The sequence below is a fragment of the Crocodylus siamensis genome, chromosome 2 (assembly GCF_052110815.1).
Source record: "Crocodylus siamensis isolate JL-2025a chromosome 2, ASM5211081v1, whole genome shotgun sequence".
NCBI lineage: Eukaryota > Metazoa > Chordata > Crocodylia > Crocodylidae > Crocodylus > Crocodylus siamensis.
This window is the reverse complement of record NC_143396.1, coordinates 132,153,627-132,169,028: the sequence shown is the minus strand read 5'-3', so window position 1 is coordinate 132,169,028 and position 15,402 is coordinate 132,153,627. Positions and strand designations below refer to the sequence as shown.

Genomic DNA, 15,402 nt, shown 5'->3' with positions numbered 1-15,402 from the left:
CTCCCATTAACTTCAGTAAGAACCAAATGTTCTCAAATGGGCTGGTGATGCCTACAGTAAAAGATGACTGCCTTATGTTGGAGAATAAATGCGTTAGCTACATGGTTCTTGACATTGGACCACATTTTGATATTTTTACACTGAATAATACCGGGTATTCCTTGAGTAGTGCTACTGAAGGCAACAAGGCTTGTTGTAGAATTAAGTACTACCTAACAGGAGGATTTAATGTTGTTAGAAACCCAAAACTATACAACAGTGTACAGTACTGTTTACCTGGGGGGAGAGAGGGAGGGCACGGCACTTCTTCAGATCTGAACTGTGTTCTGAAAGGAACCTCATTTTCTGTGCACACAAAGTAGCTGCACAACGCTGAATGCAGTTTTACATTTTAGACAAGAACAAAGAAAGATTCTATTCAATAACTAGGGGGTTGAGAACAAATTGTCTTTGTAGCCCAATGAGAAAAAACTAAAACTCACTGTTTGTACTTCTTGTCTTGATGCTGCCATTCATATGCCCTAAAACATGTTGCCTCCACACCTTTTTTGTTTTATTTTAATCTTTTAAGTGTCACTGTGATGGACATCACCAGCACCATGTAGATTTATGCATGCAAAGAGAAAGGTAACTTCAAAGTCTCTACTGGCGTAGCTAGTGCAGGAAGTTAAATGGAGACTGCCAGTAATCTGTAATACGTGAAGTGAATACATTTTTGGAAAGGACAAAAATCGTCCACTGCATCAGGTTCAAAAAATACTTTTAGAGGGAGGTGGCAGACCTAAACTCGTTCAGTGGGTAAGATCCTTCACAGTAAATGTTTTCTTAATAAGGATCCAGTGGTTGATAAAGACAGTATCTACCAGGGTGCCTGATATTGTACAAGAGAGTATATATGGTTGATACATTGGTGAATAAATGTATCCTAGTGAAATATTATATCCTTGTGATACTGGCAAGGTCTTTTTCTCCTATCTTTATCCATTCAACTTCCTATATACGCTTTTAATGCATTGATTGGTCAACCTTGTTCCCTTCTGCCCTCTAGCTGTTTTTTAGCTCTTCTGTTTGTTAACTCACAGTGTCTCCTCTATCTTTTCTTGGGTGGTTGCAAAAGACAGTCTTCATTTTAAAACCGTTAATCTCTATCTGATGTGATCCTGGCATTCCAGTACTTCATTGGTAATAGTACAACTTATAGATACTGGAGAGGTGGAATCACAAAAATAAGGAGAGTCGCATTATATTAATAGAAATTGCAGCCATTCAAGACTTTTTAGTCTCTGCCATGTCGTTTTGTTTGCTGCCTTTTATTTAAGGTCCCATAGTCCACTGAAAATATGGGCACTGGCAAGCAGAAATTACTGAATGGTGAGCAATAGTCACAGTACAAATATAGCCTTGTGTCAATAGATGTTCATTTTATGTGAAATACAGTAGGTTGATGTCTTTCAAGTACCCCACAATATGTGAAATTCAATTTTGAGCAAGTTCATGAATTGTGTCCCTGAGGCTAACTCTTTCTGTGTATTACAGGGAGAAATACAGAGTTTTCAAGCTATTTCCCAGTGTGCCAACCAGAATATTTCTAATACTAAAAGTATATTCTGAAAGAATGGCAGATACAAGGGACGGCAGCTTGCATTGAAGGGAGCATGCATGAGATAGGAGGGAGTAGCCAAGAGCCGGCAGTGCTGTCATTATGGTTTGAATTAGTTTCCATTTCAAGAGGCACATCATTTTTCTGAATCGGAAAAGGTCCGGGTTGCAGTTTGGCCTTTACAAGAAAGATGTTTTCCCCCCCCCATGTGTTCTTGAAAAATCATTTGCTTTTTGGATTTGTGGGGGGAGAGGCATATATCTTTCCTGTCTAAAACTATGCTAGTTGCACTTAAAAAAAAAAAAAAATAGGAAAGCTATAACTAAAATAACTTAATGCTCAAAATTAGTGAATGAAGATATGTTACCTTTTTTGGAAAACTAGTCTAATTACCGACATTTTGAGGGTTATTGGCTGCTCTGAAGCTTTTCAAAATGAGGGTACTTAAGTGCTTAATTAGGGCATTGTTTTTTTGAAAACTGGTTCTTTACCCTCTCCCACTTTCTTTGCTGGGAATGAGAGAAGAATGAAAAGCAATATCTTATGAGCTTAGCTGTACCTTTGAGCAAAAGGTGATGTGCTACGTGGCATTAGGAGTGGCCTTAGGAGAAGCGTGTTTTGTCACAAAGATCCAGTTTTCCTCTTGCTTCTTATAATTTGCTGCTGGTTTGAGTCTACTATACCTTAGGGAACAAACCACAACCCCACCCATCTCCCATCCTTCTTTTATGATGGGTAGGAAGCTGACAGGAAGCATTTACTCATTCTTACTCATGCCCTAAACAACTACTGCAATAGTTCAGTGGGCATTTACCAAAAGCCCAGAGGTTTAATGAAGCCTCAATTCCTATAGGGAATCTTTTCTGTTCATTTTTTTCCTGTTCAGCCTGATAAGCATAAAGGCCACTGCAGCTGCATGTCACTTTAGGACGTTTTTGAAAGTTTCCCTGAAACACACACAAAGCAAAATGCTTCCAAAGAAAAGTGCACTGATGCACAGTGGTGGCAGGGCAGGGGAAAAAGCTCAGGTAGCTGTAGTTGCAGTCTAAACCACCCCATGTGTTCTGGACTCATAAAATCTCTTTCATCATTGCAAGGAAACAGCTGTTATCTTATATGCTGGTATGCTTCTACTGGTCTGCAACCCAGTCAAGCCCTGGTGTATGCCATTATGGATGAGACAAAAAACACCATGAGTTACAAAGTGCGTGAAGTTCTTACTCTTCTCCCAGTGGAACAGAATTTCCCACATAATGGAGTGGGCAGGAGATACGGTCAATACAGAGATCAGAGTATGGACTCCTCAGAGTGGAGGTGGGGAATGGTGGGGAGATGTATACAATGACCCATCCTCCAGAGCAAGTAGGCATAAGGCCTATCTTCAGGGATCATCCTATCATGAGCAGCCTATCTGTGTTAACTGAGAGCTTCTTGTTTCAAATTCATGCTGACTGAGTTGATGTTCACCTCCTTAGCAAGTACCATTTAAATCAACAGTAACATTTCTTTTAATAGAACCCGAGTGACCGCAGCACAGATCCAGAGGCAGGTTAATGTAGCCATGAGGCACTTATGTTGCTGTGTTACGCACATGAGTGGTTAGATATAACTATGTCTTGTTTCCTGCCAACAAGCCAGCACTTTTCTCTTTGCAGTCTGGGCTGGAGGGTGGCAGTAATGCCAGTTAACTCCTTTTTACAGCATTAGAAGATCTTTGAGCTGTCTCCCGAGTGAGATCCAATTGCTTTGGCTTCCAGGGAGCTGTCAGAGGTCAGCAGTAAGCAGCAGTACTGTAGCAACAACTTCCTTCTACCTCCTGCCTACCCTTCAGTCACAATGAGACCATGCACCTTAGAAAGAAAGTAGTTGAGGGTTGGTATGTAAGCATGATTCTGCTTGGTCTATGCCACCAGAGGAATCTCTAAAAGGAGTTCCTAAAGTGCTTTCTGGTGATCCAAAGCAGGAGATCTGCAGCAGAGAAGAGCAGGAATATACCCCTAAATTTAATATGTAGGGAATCTATCTGTGTAAAAAGCATACATTATCAAGCATATCAAATATGTAGCTTTGGCCCACTCAACATGGTTACTGGAACTCAGTTGGCATGTCTTGGCCTTGTAAAAACCAAGATAGAAAAACCTTTCTGACCATGAAAACTTAAGTCAGCAATCGAATAGTGTTTGCAGAAGGAATGCAGAGAGCTGTATCATTCTCTCTTACACATGAAGAGAGAGAGAGAGAAGGAACAGAGTACACAGAACACAAGCCCTGCAGATTTCACAGGCATCAAGAATAAAGAGGTACAATAGCTTGCTAGAGGTCTGATTATTGAGATCATAAGCTTGGAGTACAGTTGCTTCCTGTGTCCTTTCTCCACCAAAAATAAAAAAAAAGAGAAAAAAGAAAGAAAGAAAGAAAGAAAGAAAGAAAAAAAAACCAGAAAGGGGAAAGGTTCATATTTATTTTTAGCTGTCCCCAGCATTTAACCTGCCTTTATCCTAATTTTGTTTAATGAATATTTTAAAATTTAAATATTCAGTGCTCATGAACATTATATAAATGTCATGTAGTCCCAGTTTCTCTTTTAATAAAATTCAGAACACCCTGCAGCACAAAACTGAAACCAGATAAAAATCTTTGATTAACTAAACAAGAGAAGCCTATTTCATCTGTATTATTGGTTGACACTTTGATGTGGTTATTAGCAGAGACACATTGGCTGATAGTTTTGTGTTTGAAGAACATTCTGACTAACCACTGTATGTCACCAAAGCTTGGACCAGGTGCAGCAGATTGAGTAAAAGCAGGTGTCTGGGGGTCAGAATACCTAGGTTTGCATAGTTTGGGAACAGTCAATGGCCCAGATCATTAAGAGGCCTAACAAGCAGTGAAATGAATGGTGCCTGACTAGTTTGTAGACTTTTGAGTATTAACTGCTGCACTGCTAGGAACCGGGTAAAACCAAAAGCCTTCACACCATATTATGTACACCTACTGCTATCGTAAGTGCTACGTGTGTGGGATGCCATGTAAGCATGCTTACAGGATTGGGAGCAGGGCAGTTGCTTTCAAATGGCTCTGTGTAATTGTGTCATACAGAAAGGGCAAAAATCAGTGAAAGCGATTTAGTGCTATGGTCAGGAAAGGCATTCTCTATCAGGCACAAGCATTGCTCAGTGGATATGTATTTTTTATTTGCAGAACAATGAAAAGCTGGAATTATACCCAGCATGTTAACAGTTAACAGTTCACTGTCAGGTGCTTTCACACCTCCCCTCGCCTACCCAATACCAGCTGAGGTCCTATCTGTTCTTTTTTTGCATCCTTGATATGCAAGGTATAAAGTAATAAGGTATTGAACAGAATTCACAGATTTGTTGAAATCTGACAGGCTAAGCCATGAGCACTTGTGCTGTGGCCTCAAACTTGGAACCTCTGGACTGTCCATTGTGCGCTTTAGCACCCATGTTACTCCAGCCTCTTGCAACTTAGTTGTTAAGAGACAAAGGACATTTATACACGTGTTCCAGAGTGGGCTGTGGGGGGCTTTAATTAGAGTGGCTCTGAGAGAGGTTGAAAGAGCTTTAGTTAAAGTGCCCTGCCACCCTTTTTCAGCATGGGGACTCTGATACACTTGATGCTGGAGTCCATTGGAGCATGGTAATTACCACACTCCAGTTAACTCAATTAATCAAGTCTGATCCAACGTGCTGTAATTACAGCACCTCAGAGCACCCTCGCTGCATGTGTATGGGTGCTCAAAATTTGTTTTTCTGATTTTTTTTGTCAGTATTCATTAGACAAATTTTGATTGCATAGTTGTTTCAAATACAGTGGGACAGAGCATCCTGAATCGTTTCTGTTCCTCTCTTTGTTGTGCGTCCATGTAATTCACAGTTGCCATTATTAGGGCCACTAGTTGATGTCTCTTCTGCTTTAAAAATTGTGCACACTTCCAGAGTCTTGTCTTTTTTTAAACAGGAGTTCAGGATTATCCAATAGGATTCATCATGATGGGTTGTAGAGCTCTGTAGACCCTACGTAAAAATGAGAATACTTTGACAGGCTAAGCCAGTTGTTATTAAATACTCATATTGCAAAACAAACGGGCTCTTCCCACAGACCAGTACCCTTTGGTACTAGGCGCTGTGGGTTATAGTTGCTTGAGAGAGTCTGTCTTAAAGTCCTGTCTTCTTAGTATGTTGTATTTATTTGTGGCTGACTAGCTCAATATTCATTCATAAAGACAGTCTAGATGCAGGGGAATCACCTCAGAAGAGGCATTTACTCAGGAAACAGAGATCCATGCAATCCTCCTGTCTGCAGCCAGTGCCAAGTCTGAGGAGAGAAAGGGCATAATTCCAGTTGCTGTAATGTGGGCAGCCAGCAATAATAAGGTTATAATGCAGGGACAGGCAGGGCACAAGTTGGCTATGGAAGGAAAGAAAGTAAACAGTGGGCTTGTACCTTTGGTGAGCACCTCTCAGCTACAGTTCAGGTTATGGCCTTACTGACTTTTTAAAGAACTTACAGGATTTAACTTGAACTGTCATGACAAGTGCATGCATTCTTCTGAATACACAAGACAGCAACAAGGAATAATGCAACAGGCATTAAGAAACTTGTTCTGCTTTGTGTGCCGCAGCAAACGTGCCAATAAATCTGAAAAAAGCACACTGAGATCAAAGGAAAGTTTGGAATCAATAGCAGGACAATAGCACATGCAGTCTGCACTGGTCCGGTCCTGCAGGGAGCAAACCAGGAAAGCCAAGGCTGCAACTGAACTCCAACTAGCTTCCAGCATCAAGGACAATAAAAAGTCATTTTTCAGATATGTGGGGAGCCAGGGGAAAAGCAAGGGCAACATTGGACCTCTGCTGAACCAGATGGGGCAATTGACAACTGATGCCCAGGAAAAAGCCAACCTATTAAATGGGTACTTTGCATCAGTCTTTCATCAGTCCCATGGGACGCCCATGCCGGCTATGGGACAGGGAGATCCGGGTGAGGGAGATCCCCTGCCCTCCATTAATGCTGACCTCGTGAAGGAACATCTTGAGAAGCTGGATACCTTCAAGTCAGCCGGCCCTGACAACCTGCACCCCAGGGTACTCAAGGAGCTGGCGAGCGTCATAGCCCAGCCCCTGGCATAGATCTTTGAAAACTCCTGGCGCTCTGGTGTAGTGCCTGAAGACTGGAAGATGGCCAATGTGGTGCCAATCTTCAAGAAAGGGAGGAATGTGGATCCAGTTAACTATAGGCCCATCAGCCTGACTTCTATCCCAGGGAAGATCTTAGAAAAGTTTATTAAAGGGGCCATCCTTAATGGACTGGCCGACACCAGCATCCTAAGGGATAGCCAGCACAGGTTTGTTGCAGGTAGGTCTTGCTTGACCAATCTCATTTCCTTCTATGACCAGGTGACCTATCACCTGGACAAGGGTGAAGAGATTGATGTTATATATCTTGACTTCAAAAAAGCCTTTGATCTGGTATCCCATGATCATCTCTTGGCAAAACTGGCCAATTGTGGCCTTGGGTCCACCATGATCTTCTGGCTTGGAAATTGGCTCCGTGTTCGGACCCAGAGGGTAGTAATTGATGGGAGTCAATCATCATAGTGCCCTCTGACCAGTGGGGTCCCTCAAGGCTCTGTCCTTAGACCCATATTGTTCAACATCTTCATTAATGATGTGGATATTGGAGTCAGAAGCAGACTTGGCAAGTTCACCAATGACACCAAACTTTGGGGCAAAGCATCCACACCAAAAGACAGGTGGGTGATCCAGGCAGACCTGGACAGTCTCAGCAAATGGGCAGATGAGAACCTGATGGTGTTTAACATCAAAAAATACAAGGTTCTCCACCTTAGGAAGGAAAAACTGCAGCATCCTTATAGGCCCAGCAGTGCTACACTGGCTAGCACTATGGAAGAAAGAGACTTGGGGGTCATCATTGACCACAAGATGAACATGAGCCTGCAATGCGATGCTGCGGCTAGTAAAGTGAGCAAAACACTGGCTTGCATCCATAGATGCTTCTCAAGCAAATCCCAGGATGTCCTTCTCCCCTTGTACTCGGCCTTGGTGAGGCTGCAGCTGGAGTACTGCATCCAGTTTTGGGCTCCACAATTCAAAAAGGATGTGGAGAAGCTTGAGAGAGTCCAGAGAAGAGCCGTGCACATGATCAGAGGTCAGGAGAACAGACCTTATGACAACAGGCTGAGAGCCATGGGACTCTTTAGCCTGGAAAAGCGCAGGCTCAGGGGTGATCTGATGGCCACCTATAAGTTTATCAGGGGTGACCACTAGGATCTGGGGGAACATTTGTTCACCAGAGCGCCCCAAGGGATGACGAGGTCGAATGGTCATAAACTACTCCAAGACCATTTCAGGCTGGACATAAGGAAGAATTTCTTTACTGTCTGAGCCCCCAAGGTCTGGAATAGCCTGGCATTGGAGATGGTTCAAGCACCTACAGTGAACACCTTCAAGAGCAAACTGGATGCTTATCTTGCTGGAATCCTATGACCCCAGCTGACTTCCTGTCCTTTGGGCAGGGGGCTGGACTCAATGATCTTCTGAGGTCCCTTCCAGCCCTAATGTCTATGAAATCTTTTCAAACCAGAATCCTAGGGTATTTTTGAGGGTGGTAACATACATTCAATGTAATGCTTACTAAGTGCAGTTAGAATGCCAGCTGACACACAGTAAATCAGTTCAGCGTGTGTTAAGCACCCTTGTGACATTGTAAAGTTGTTCCCTTTCAGGCAACTGTTATCTTCTGACACATGCTAACTTTAATAGGTCAGTATATTACAACAATTTGTAAATGTTGCAAGTGAATGTGTTACAAGGCCCTGGCAAGTTCTTTGCTTCCTGTTTACTCTGCAGGAAAGCCTAGGAAATTCTGGACATACTAAGAACTGGCCAAGTGAGCAGAAAGGGCCAGACACCTCAGCCAAAAGGATGCCTCTTTAAAAAATAGAGTGGGGAAGGGTCTGAAGTCACTTTTACCTTCTCTAAGTCCTTTCCTGCTATCTCTGAAAGGACCAAAGGGTTTGCTGCCTGTCTTATGTACAGGCATGCAGCATGCCACAAAGATGACAAACCCAGGTGAGAAAGAGATGGATACTGGGAAGAATGCATGCAATGTCCTTGTCTCAGAAGATGTTGAAGAAAATGTATGGGCAGGACCAATGCCACAAAGCAGACCTTAGGCCAGGTCAAACAAATCTGGAACCTCTTTCAAAGACATGCAGTTGGTCTCTCATCCTGGCAGCAAAACCCAAGAATCAGGGAAGTGCTGCTTTCTCTTCTCTCTGTCAGCCAAGCTATGAAGACAAGAGAGGACAGAGGAGAGGAAACTGGCAACATTTGTATTAAGTGTGTTTGTTGGATAGTTAGAGGCATAGTGGAAGGAAAAAGATGAATGGGGCCCATGACTGGTCCCAACTATAGCTATCATAAAGGAGAGACCATGTGATCCCAGAGGGCTTGTAGATTGTACAACCTCTGATGCATCCTAGCAACATCAGCTGTAGTCATTACATCAGCCACCCCACCATGGGTGGATCCTGGATTTCCTAATCTGTTGGGGTGGGGGCAGGGGGCAGTGCATTGCCTTTCAGTCCTTGGGGCCATAGGGGCAAGAGCTATCCCTGCACCCAACCTAGGATCATAGGGCTGGAAGGGACCTTGTGAAGCCATCTAGTCCAGCCCCCTGTTCAAGGCAGGAACATCCCTAACAGCTGTCTCAGCCAAGTGTCTGCCCAACCTGCTCTTGAAAATTTCCAGGGATGGAGCTTCCGCAACTTCTCTAGGTAGCTTTTTCCAGTGCTTGACCACCCTCATGGTCAGAATGTTCTTCCTTATCTTCTTATCTAAATGTCCTGTGCTGCAGTTTGAAGCCATTGTTCCTAGTCCTGTGCCTTTCAGCTACAGAGAAAAGGTCATCTCCATCCTCTTTATAACCACCCTTCAGGTATTGGATGACTGTTATGAAATCCCTCCTTAGTCTTCTCTTCTCAAAGCTAAATAACCCTAGTTTGTTCAGCCTTTCCTCATAAGTCTTGCTTCCCAGGCCTCTAATAATTTTTGTTGCCCTCTGCTGGACTCTTTCCAATCCATCCACATCTTTCTTAAAACTAGACATAGTGTTACAAGTTAGCATTCACCAGTGCTGAACAGAGTAGAAGAATCACTTCCTGTAATTTGCAAGCGACACTCCTACTAATGCAACCCAATATGCTGTTTGTTGTCTTCCAGAAAGAGAACACTCTTGACTCATATGCAGCTTGTGGTCCACTATAACCCCCAGGTTTTTCTCTGCAGTACTGCAGCTTAGTCATGTATTTGTGCATGGACTTATTTCATCCCTAGTGAATGAAATTGTTCTTGTTGCATCTGATTGACTGATGTAGACCATTTCTCCAATTTATCCAGGTCATTTTGGATCCTAGCCCTACCTACTACAGTATCTGAAAACCCATCCAATTTGGTGTCATCTTTGCTAAGCATGCACTCAATCCCATTGTCCAAATCATTATTAAAAATGCTAAACAATGCTGGATCCAGGACAGACCCCTGGAGAGCTCCACTTGACACCTCTTCCCAACTAGACACTGAGTCAGTGATGACTACCTGTGCAGCTGTATATTTGACAGCAGCATCTGATCAAGGCTTGGTGTCAGACACTGACTTCTATTGAAGCAAAACATAGGATTTCCCCTATGTGGAGGACAGTAAATCTTGATGTTTAACAAGAGATGAAATCAGCATTTGCATTGTTACATACATTTGGAGGGTATTCGTCAGAATTTCTGTGGTTGGGCAGCTCTGAACAATAGCCCTGGCTTAATCAATTGTAACCACTTTTCTTTCAAACACACACTGAACAGAAAAAAGGATGATAAAGGTTCAGAAAAGAACAGAACCATTAAGCCACCTCTGAGGATGAGCCAATCAGAAAGAAATATGCTTTCTCCATCTAGCTGGCATAGATAATTCTTTTTACTATTTGAGAGGAGCTTGTCAATGAAGAATAATTTGCACATGAATTCAGATCGACTGAATTCTTAATCAGACAAACCCCCTGGAATTAACAAACTTGCCAAGCAAATGTTTTTAACCACTCAGGAGCCTGAAATTCCTTCCTGTATGTAATAAGATATACCCTGAGATTCACTGTGGGCTTCTACATAACTGGAGACTGCCAGAAAAACAAGGGGAAAAAGGTATTTGTGAAAGGTTCCAGCCTATATAGCAAACTTTAGGAGCACATGGACCATAAAAAGAACAATTTGTATTCGCATCCTAAGAGAGATATTCTACTTAACACTGAAATATTATAGACTGGCGAAGGTAGTTGTAATTTGGGAACTTTTCATTTCCAAATTGGAATAGCCATCAGGTGTCTGTTATTTATCATATTGTCTAACAGAATTCAGCTGGTGATCCTCTTAGCCAGGAACGCAACAAACTTTCTCTTAACTATTTGGTTTCCTTTTCCTCCATGCATATTCTTTTCTTATTCTGTTCTCTTCCTTAAATGCTCTGTACAATCACATGTAAGAATCCAAGTGAAAACCTCAATAAAAATATTAGTAAATATGAAGCAATGAAACAGTGAAGTTTGTATGTAAAGGAAACAATACTGGTTGATATTTTGACAGAGCTTTCAATAAAGCAATCTGCCTAAAAATCACAGGGCAGCCATCACATTCAGTGGGAGTCCAGTTTTAATCCATAGCCAGTTTAAATTAGAACGGCCACTGATTTACATGTGCTGAGGGTAATGTATTTAACAAAAGCAAAGTCGCAATTTACAGGAAATGTTATGGCTAAGTAGAAGATATGTCTGCTTTTGTTTGGTGAGCCACTTCTTTTTCTGACAAGAAATCCCTTACACATAATCTTGTCCTGGAAAACAACATGTAAATGTGTAGAGTAGGATTTTTTCCTCCTCTAAATGCAGGCAGTATTCATTTCTCCTTCATGATATATATGATGCCATTTTAGCATCAACCTTCCCCACATCCATGTCCGGGGGGTGAAGCCTTATATGCAGTTCTAAGGATTCAGTAAAGGAATACTAGGGTGGTAACATTATTCTGAACTTTTCATGTACAGATGACCCAGTATTTTAGAATGCCAGTTATAATCGACTACATGTTATGTTGCAGCTCTGAAAAGGTTATTACCAGCAGCAGGATACTTCATGAGTAAATTATAGCTGTAATAAAACTGTTTTCAACCTGTCTCCCTTCACCTACCTTTGAGGCATCAACTTCAGAATTTAATTTGGGTCCCAGCGGCAGAAAATCTAAACAACTGCCTCAAAACATAGTAGAATGCTAATATACTCTGAAGATCTTATGTACCAGTGGACAACAAAAGGTCTCACCTACTTTGGTGGCTGTGAAATTTTATTATGGCCACTGGAGAAAGCACTTTGGGAGACTGCTGAAAGAAAAGAAATCAGACTATTAATCAACCAGATTAGAATTTTTAACAAATCATCTAAGGAGCAATAAAAAATAATTTAAAAATCCCAGCCTGTCTGTTAAAAGTTAGCTGCATGTAGCCAGCCATTTGAGATTGGAAAGGAAAATCCTTTGACTCGCTGTTTCTGACCATGCTTATTTTTTCTCTGGTCATCCATCTACACCAAGGTTTGCACACACAAACCCAGTTGCACCAATGTAGAATCATATTGGGAAAAATCAGTGGTAAAACTGCCTGTTTGAAGTGTTGTACATCCAGAGGTATCACTGTATAGGCATTTGCTTTAGGTCCATGATTCTGAACCAGGGTGTTGTGGCACCCTGGGGTGCTATGAGATTCTTTGACAAGTGCCTGAGGATGTGAGAAGACAAGTGAAGTGATAAGCAGATAAGTGCCAACTCAGGCTCTTCTCAGCCCAGCCAATCCCCTATCCGTATTGCCTGGTCCCTCTGCAAGGAAGTCAGCACTGTAATATATGAATTAATTTTTGAAAATGGTTATGACTCGATTCATAGAAGTCCAAAAATGTTGAGAAATACTGCTCCAGGCAAACAGGCTGTTACTTGCTCCTGAGGTTTTACAATGTTATGTACAACCTGAAGCAGTTGCAATGGACTAACTGGTCATCTCTCTTCTCTGGATCATAGTGTAACCTACATTGGGATATGAAACCAATGTCACTTATACCGGTAGAAATGAACTGCCTCTCCCTTTGCTGCAAGAGAGCACTGGTCCTATTGTTTCTGCTGGATTTCATACATGTGATTTCTCTAGGGGGAAACCATTTGTTTAATGGTTTGAGTTACCATAAAGATATAAGGACCATGAAGTCCTGAGATAAGCCTGAATATGTGAAGGAGTTCCCCCTAAAAATAGGAAGACCTATGGCAGGTCCCCAAGACAGGTAGACATACCAGTGTAAAGGAGTTAAACAATTGAGAAAGCAAGCTGTTGTAAACGTTTCTCCTCCAGTTTCCCTGACCTGTTGTGAATTTATTACAGCACAGACATTAAACACAGCCTTTGCCAGCTGTTCCCACATAGGGGTAGGGAGCTCAAAACATTCCCCTCTATGTTGGACTACAGAATAATTGTAAGGTGACAGCTAGTCTCAAATATTGGATCATTAAGAGAGACTGTTAAAATGTCAATCCAAAATATATAAATTAAATGATATAGTTACCATAGTGCATTCCCCAAAGAATTAACTTCTTTACTGAATTAATTTCTTTACTGATTAAAAAATGATTATAATAATGCACACCTTCCAGCCAATGCACTCCAAGCACATTGTTATATGTTCATAATTCAGTTTGACAGCACACCTCAGGAAATGCAGATATTGAGATGTTACCAGCCCCAGCTCTTAGAAAGTCAGCAGCAAAGCCTGCAAGTCCTGTATACTAAGCGTTAGGTCAATGGGCCTTCCTTGTTTGCTTAACTGAAAAGCAACGTAGATTTTCAGAGCTGAAAAAAAAGGTGATCTTTTCCTTGCCTTCTCAGAAGTTCGTGACGGTGCCTCTTAACCAGAGAGTCGCAAGACGCCATTGGGGTGCCACAGTGCCTGGGCCCTGTGCAAGGTGGCAAGAAAACTGCTGACTCCGCCCCCTGCTTGCCCAGAGTCCCATGGACAAAGGGCACCTGTGGTTGTCCCCTTCCACCCTCCATCTGCCTCTGTGATGAATGCTCTAAGCTGCATGCTCTACCATGAGTTGATGCATGGACACACAGACTCAAGGCTTTTCATCCCACTTCACACCCCAGTTCCTTGCACACTCCCCAGGCTTGTGGGGAGGACAGTGGGAATAGGTGGATCTGGACCCTCGCATGGGACTCCCTAAAGAAGCACCAGTAGCAGCAGAGACCACATTTGCCCCCTTAGGGACTGACTGGGACAGGGAGAGGGTCCTCCTCCTCCTGCCCGTCTCCCTTCCTAAACCTCATGTGTTCTGTTGCCCCAACTTCCCTGCCCCTCCAACCTTCTCGGCACTCCCCCTTGTGTCTCGTGTGCACCTGGCACCTTATCCCTGCCAGCTGGGTGCCCCTGGGCTCTGTTTGCTTTGGCCCAGAGGGTGGAGATCATGGGGAATGCTCTGCAATAATCAAGGCCAGAAATTGGCCCACTGGTTCCCTGACCCAGCAGTGACCTGAACCCATGTGCAATGAGTTCCGGTGCCACACTGAGAGCAAACATGTATGGGGCCAGGCAGAACCAGTGGGAACAGCCTGAAGGGATAACTATTATAATAATACAATTAATAGCATATTAATCAATGATACAGTGGTTCAGTTATAATAGACATATCATAGTCTTCTTTTTTTTTAATGGGGTGCCACTAAATTCCACGAATGTGTGAGTGGGGTACCTTGAGTCTAAGATGGTTGAGAACCACTGGACTTTCATATATTGTCCTTGCTGTCTTCATAAAGGACTATACATGGGTCCTTTTCAGTGACATGATGGACTGCTGAGGAGCAGAAACTTGCAAAATCCTTCTTTCCTGTGGTCGGTGTAATGCCAAGTTCTCCTTCACTGTATGTCTTCGCAGGTCATGTTCTTTTCTAAACTATTAATCGGTTTTCTTGTTAAGCAGCCTGTTTCTTTTAGACAGCTGATGTCTGCTGCTGAACCCAACGGAGACCTAGTCAGTGTTTAATAGAATCTGAGATATTGTCACTCCGTTAACATACTCTGTTTGAAACCTCCTGACTCTGCAGACCTTACTTTGGGGTTCTGCCTTCTAACCCATATTCCTTGTTCCCTTTTTGTGTAATGGGTTAGTCCATAACCTTTTTCCTTGCATAGATCTCTTTTTATACATTTAAGACTGTTCCTCATCTGAGCAAGTCTATGGTATGTTCTCTTGGAGACTTGCAATAATACGAAGTATTAAGTTAATTGCCTGCAGAAATAGTCTGAAACTTATCAAATGAGATTCATGCAAGGACAAAGGTAAAGCGGTTCCAGATAAGTGAATTAGTGATGTCTGTACACTGAAAAGCTTTGGACTCAGGCACTGACTATCTAATCTCTGATTTTTTTAAAAAAATCTATGTTACAAGTTCTATCTAATCTGTGTTCCTCTGGTTTGCCCTAAGAGAAAGCCATGAAGAACTCAATCAAATGCCATCTAAAGTGGATATATTATTCCCACAGCATTTCCTTTATCCAGTAAGCTTGTTATAAGGGAAAGGAAAAGTGAGTTAATTCATCATGATTAATTATTGCAAACCCATTTCACCTACTGTGGAGTCTCATTTTTGCTTTTTGTGTTTATCATGGGATTTCTATATTAA

The 15,402-nt window shown here is 42.3% G+C and overlaps 1 protein-coding gene across 1 annotated transcript in view; it reads left to right on the top strand.

Moving 5' to 3' along the window:
- Positions 1–15,402, top strand: part of ADGRL3 (adhesion G protein-coupled receptor L3) — an 875,465-nt gene that overhangs the window by 846,910 nt on the left and 13,153 nt on the right. The window lies entirely within an intron of this gene.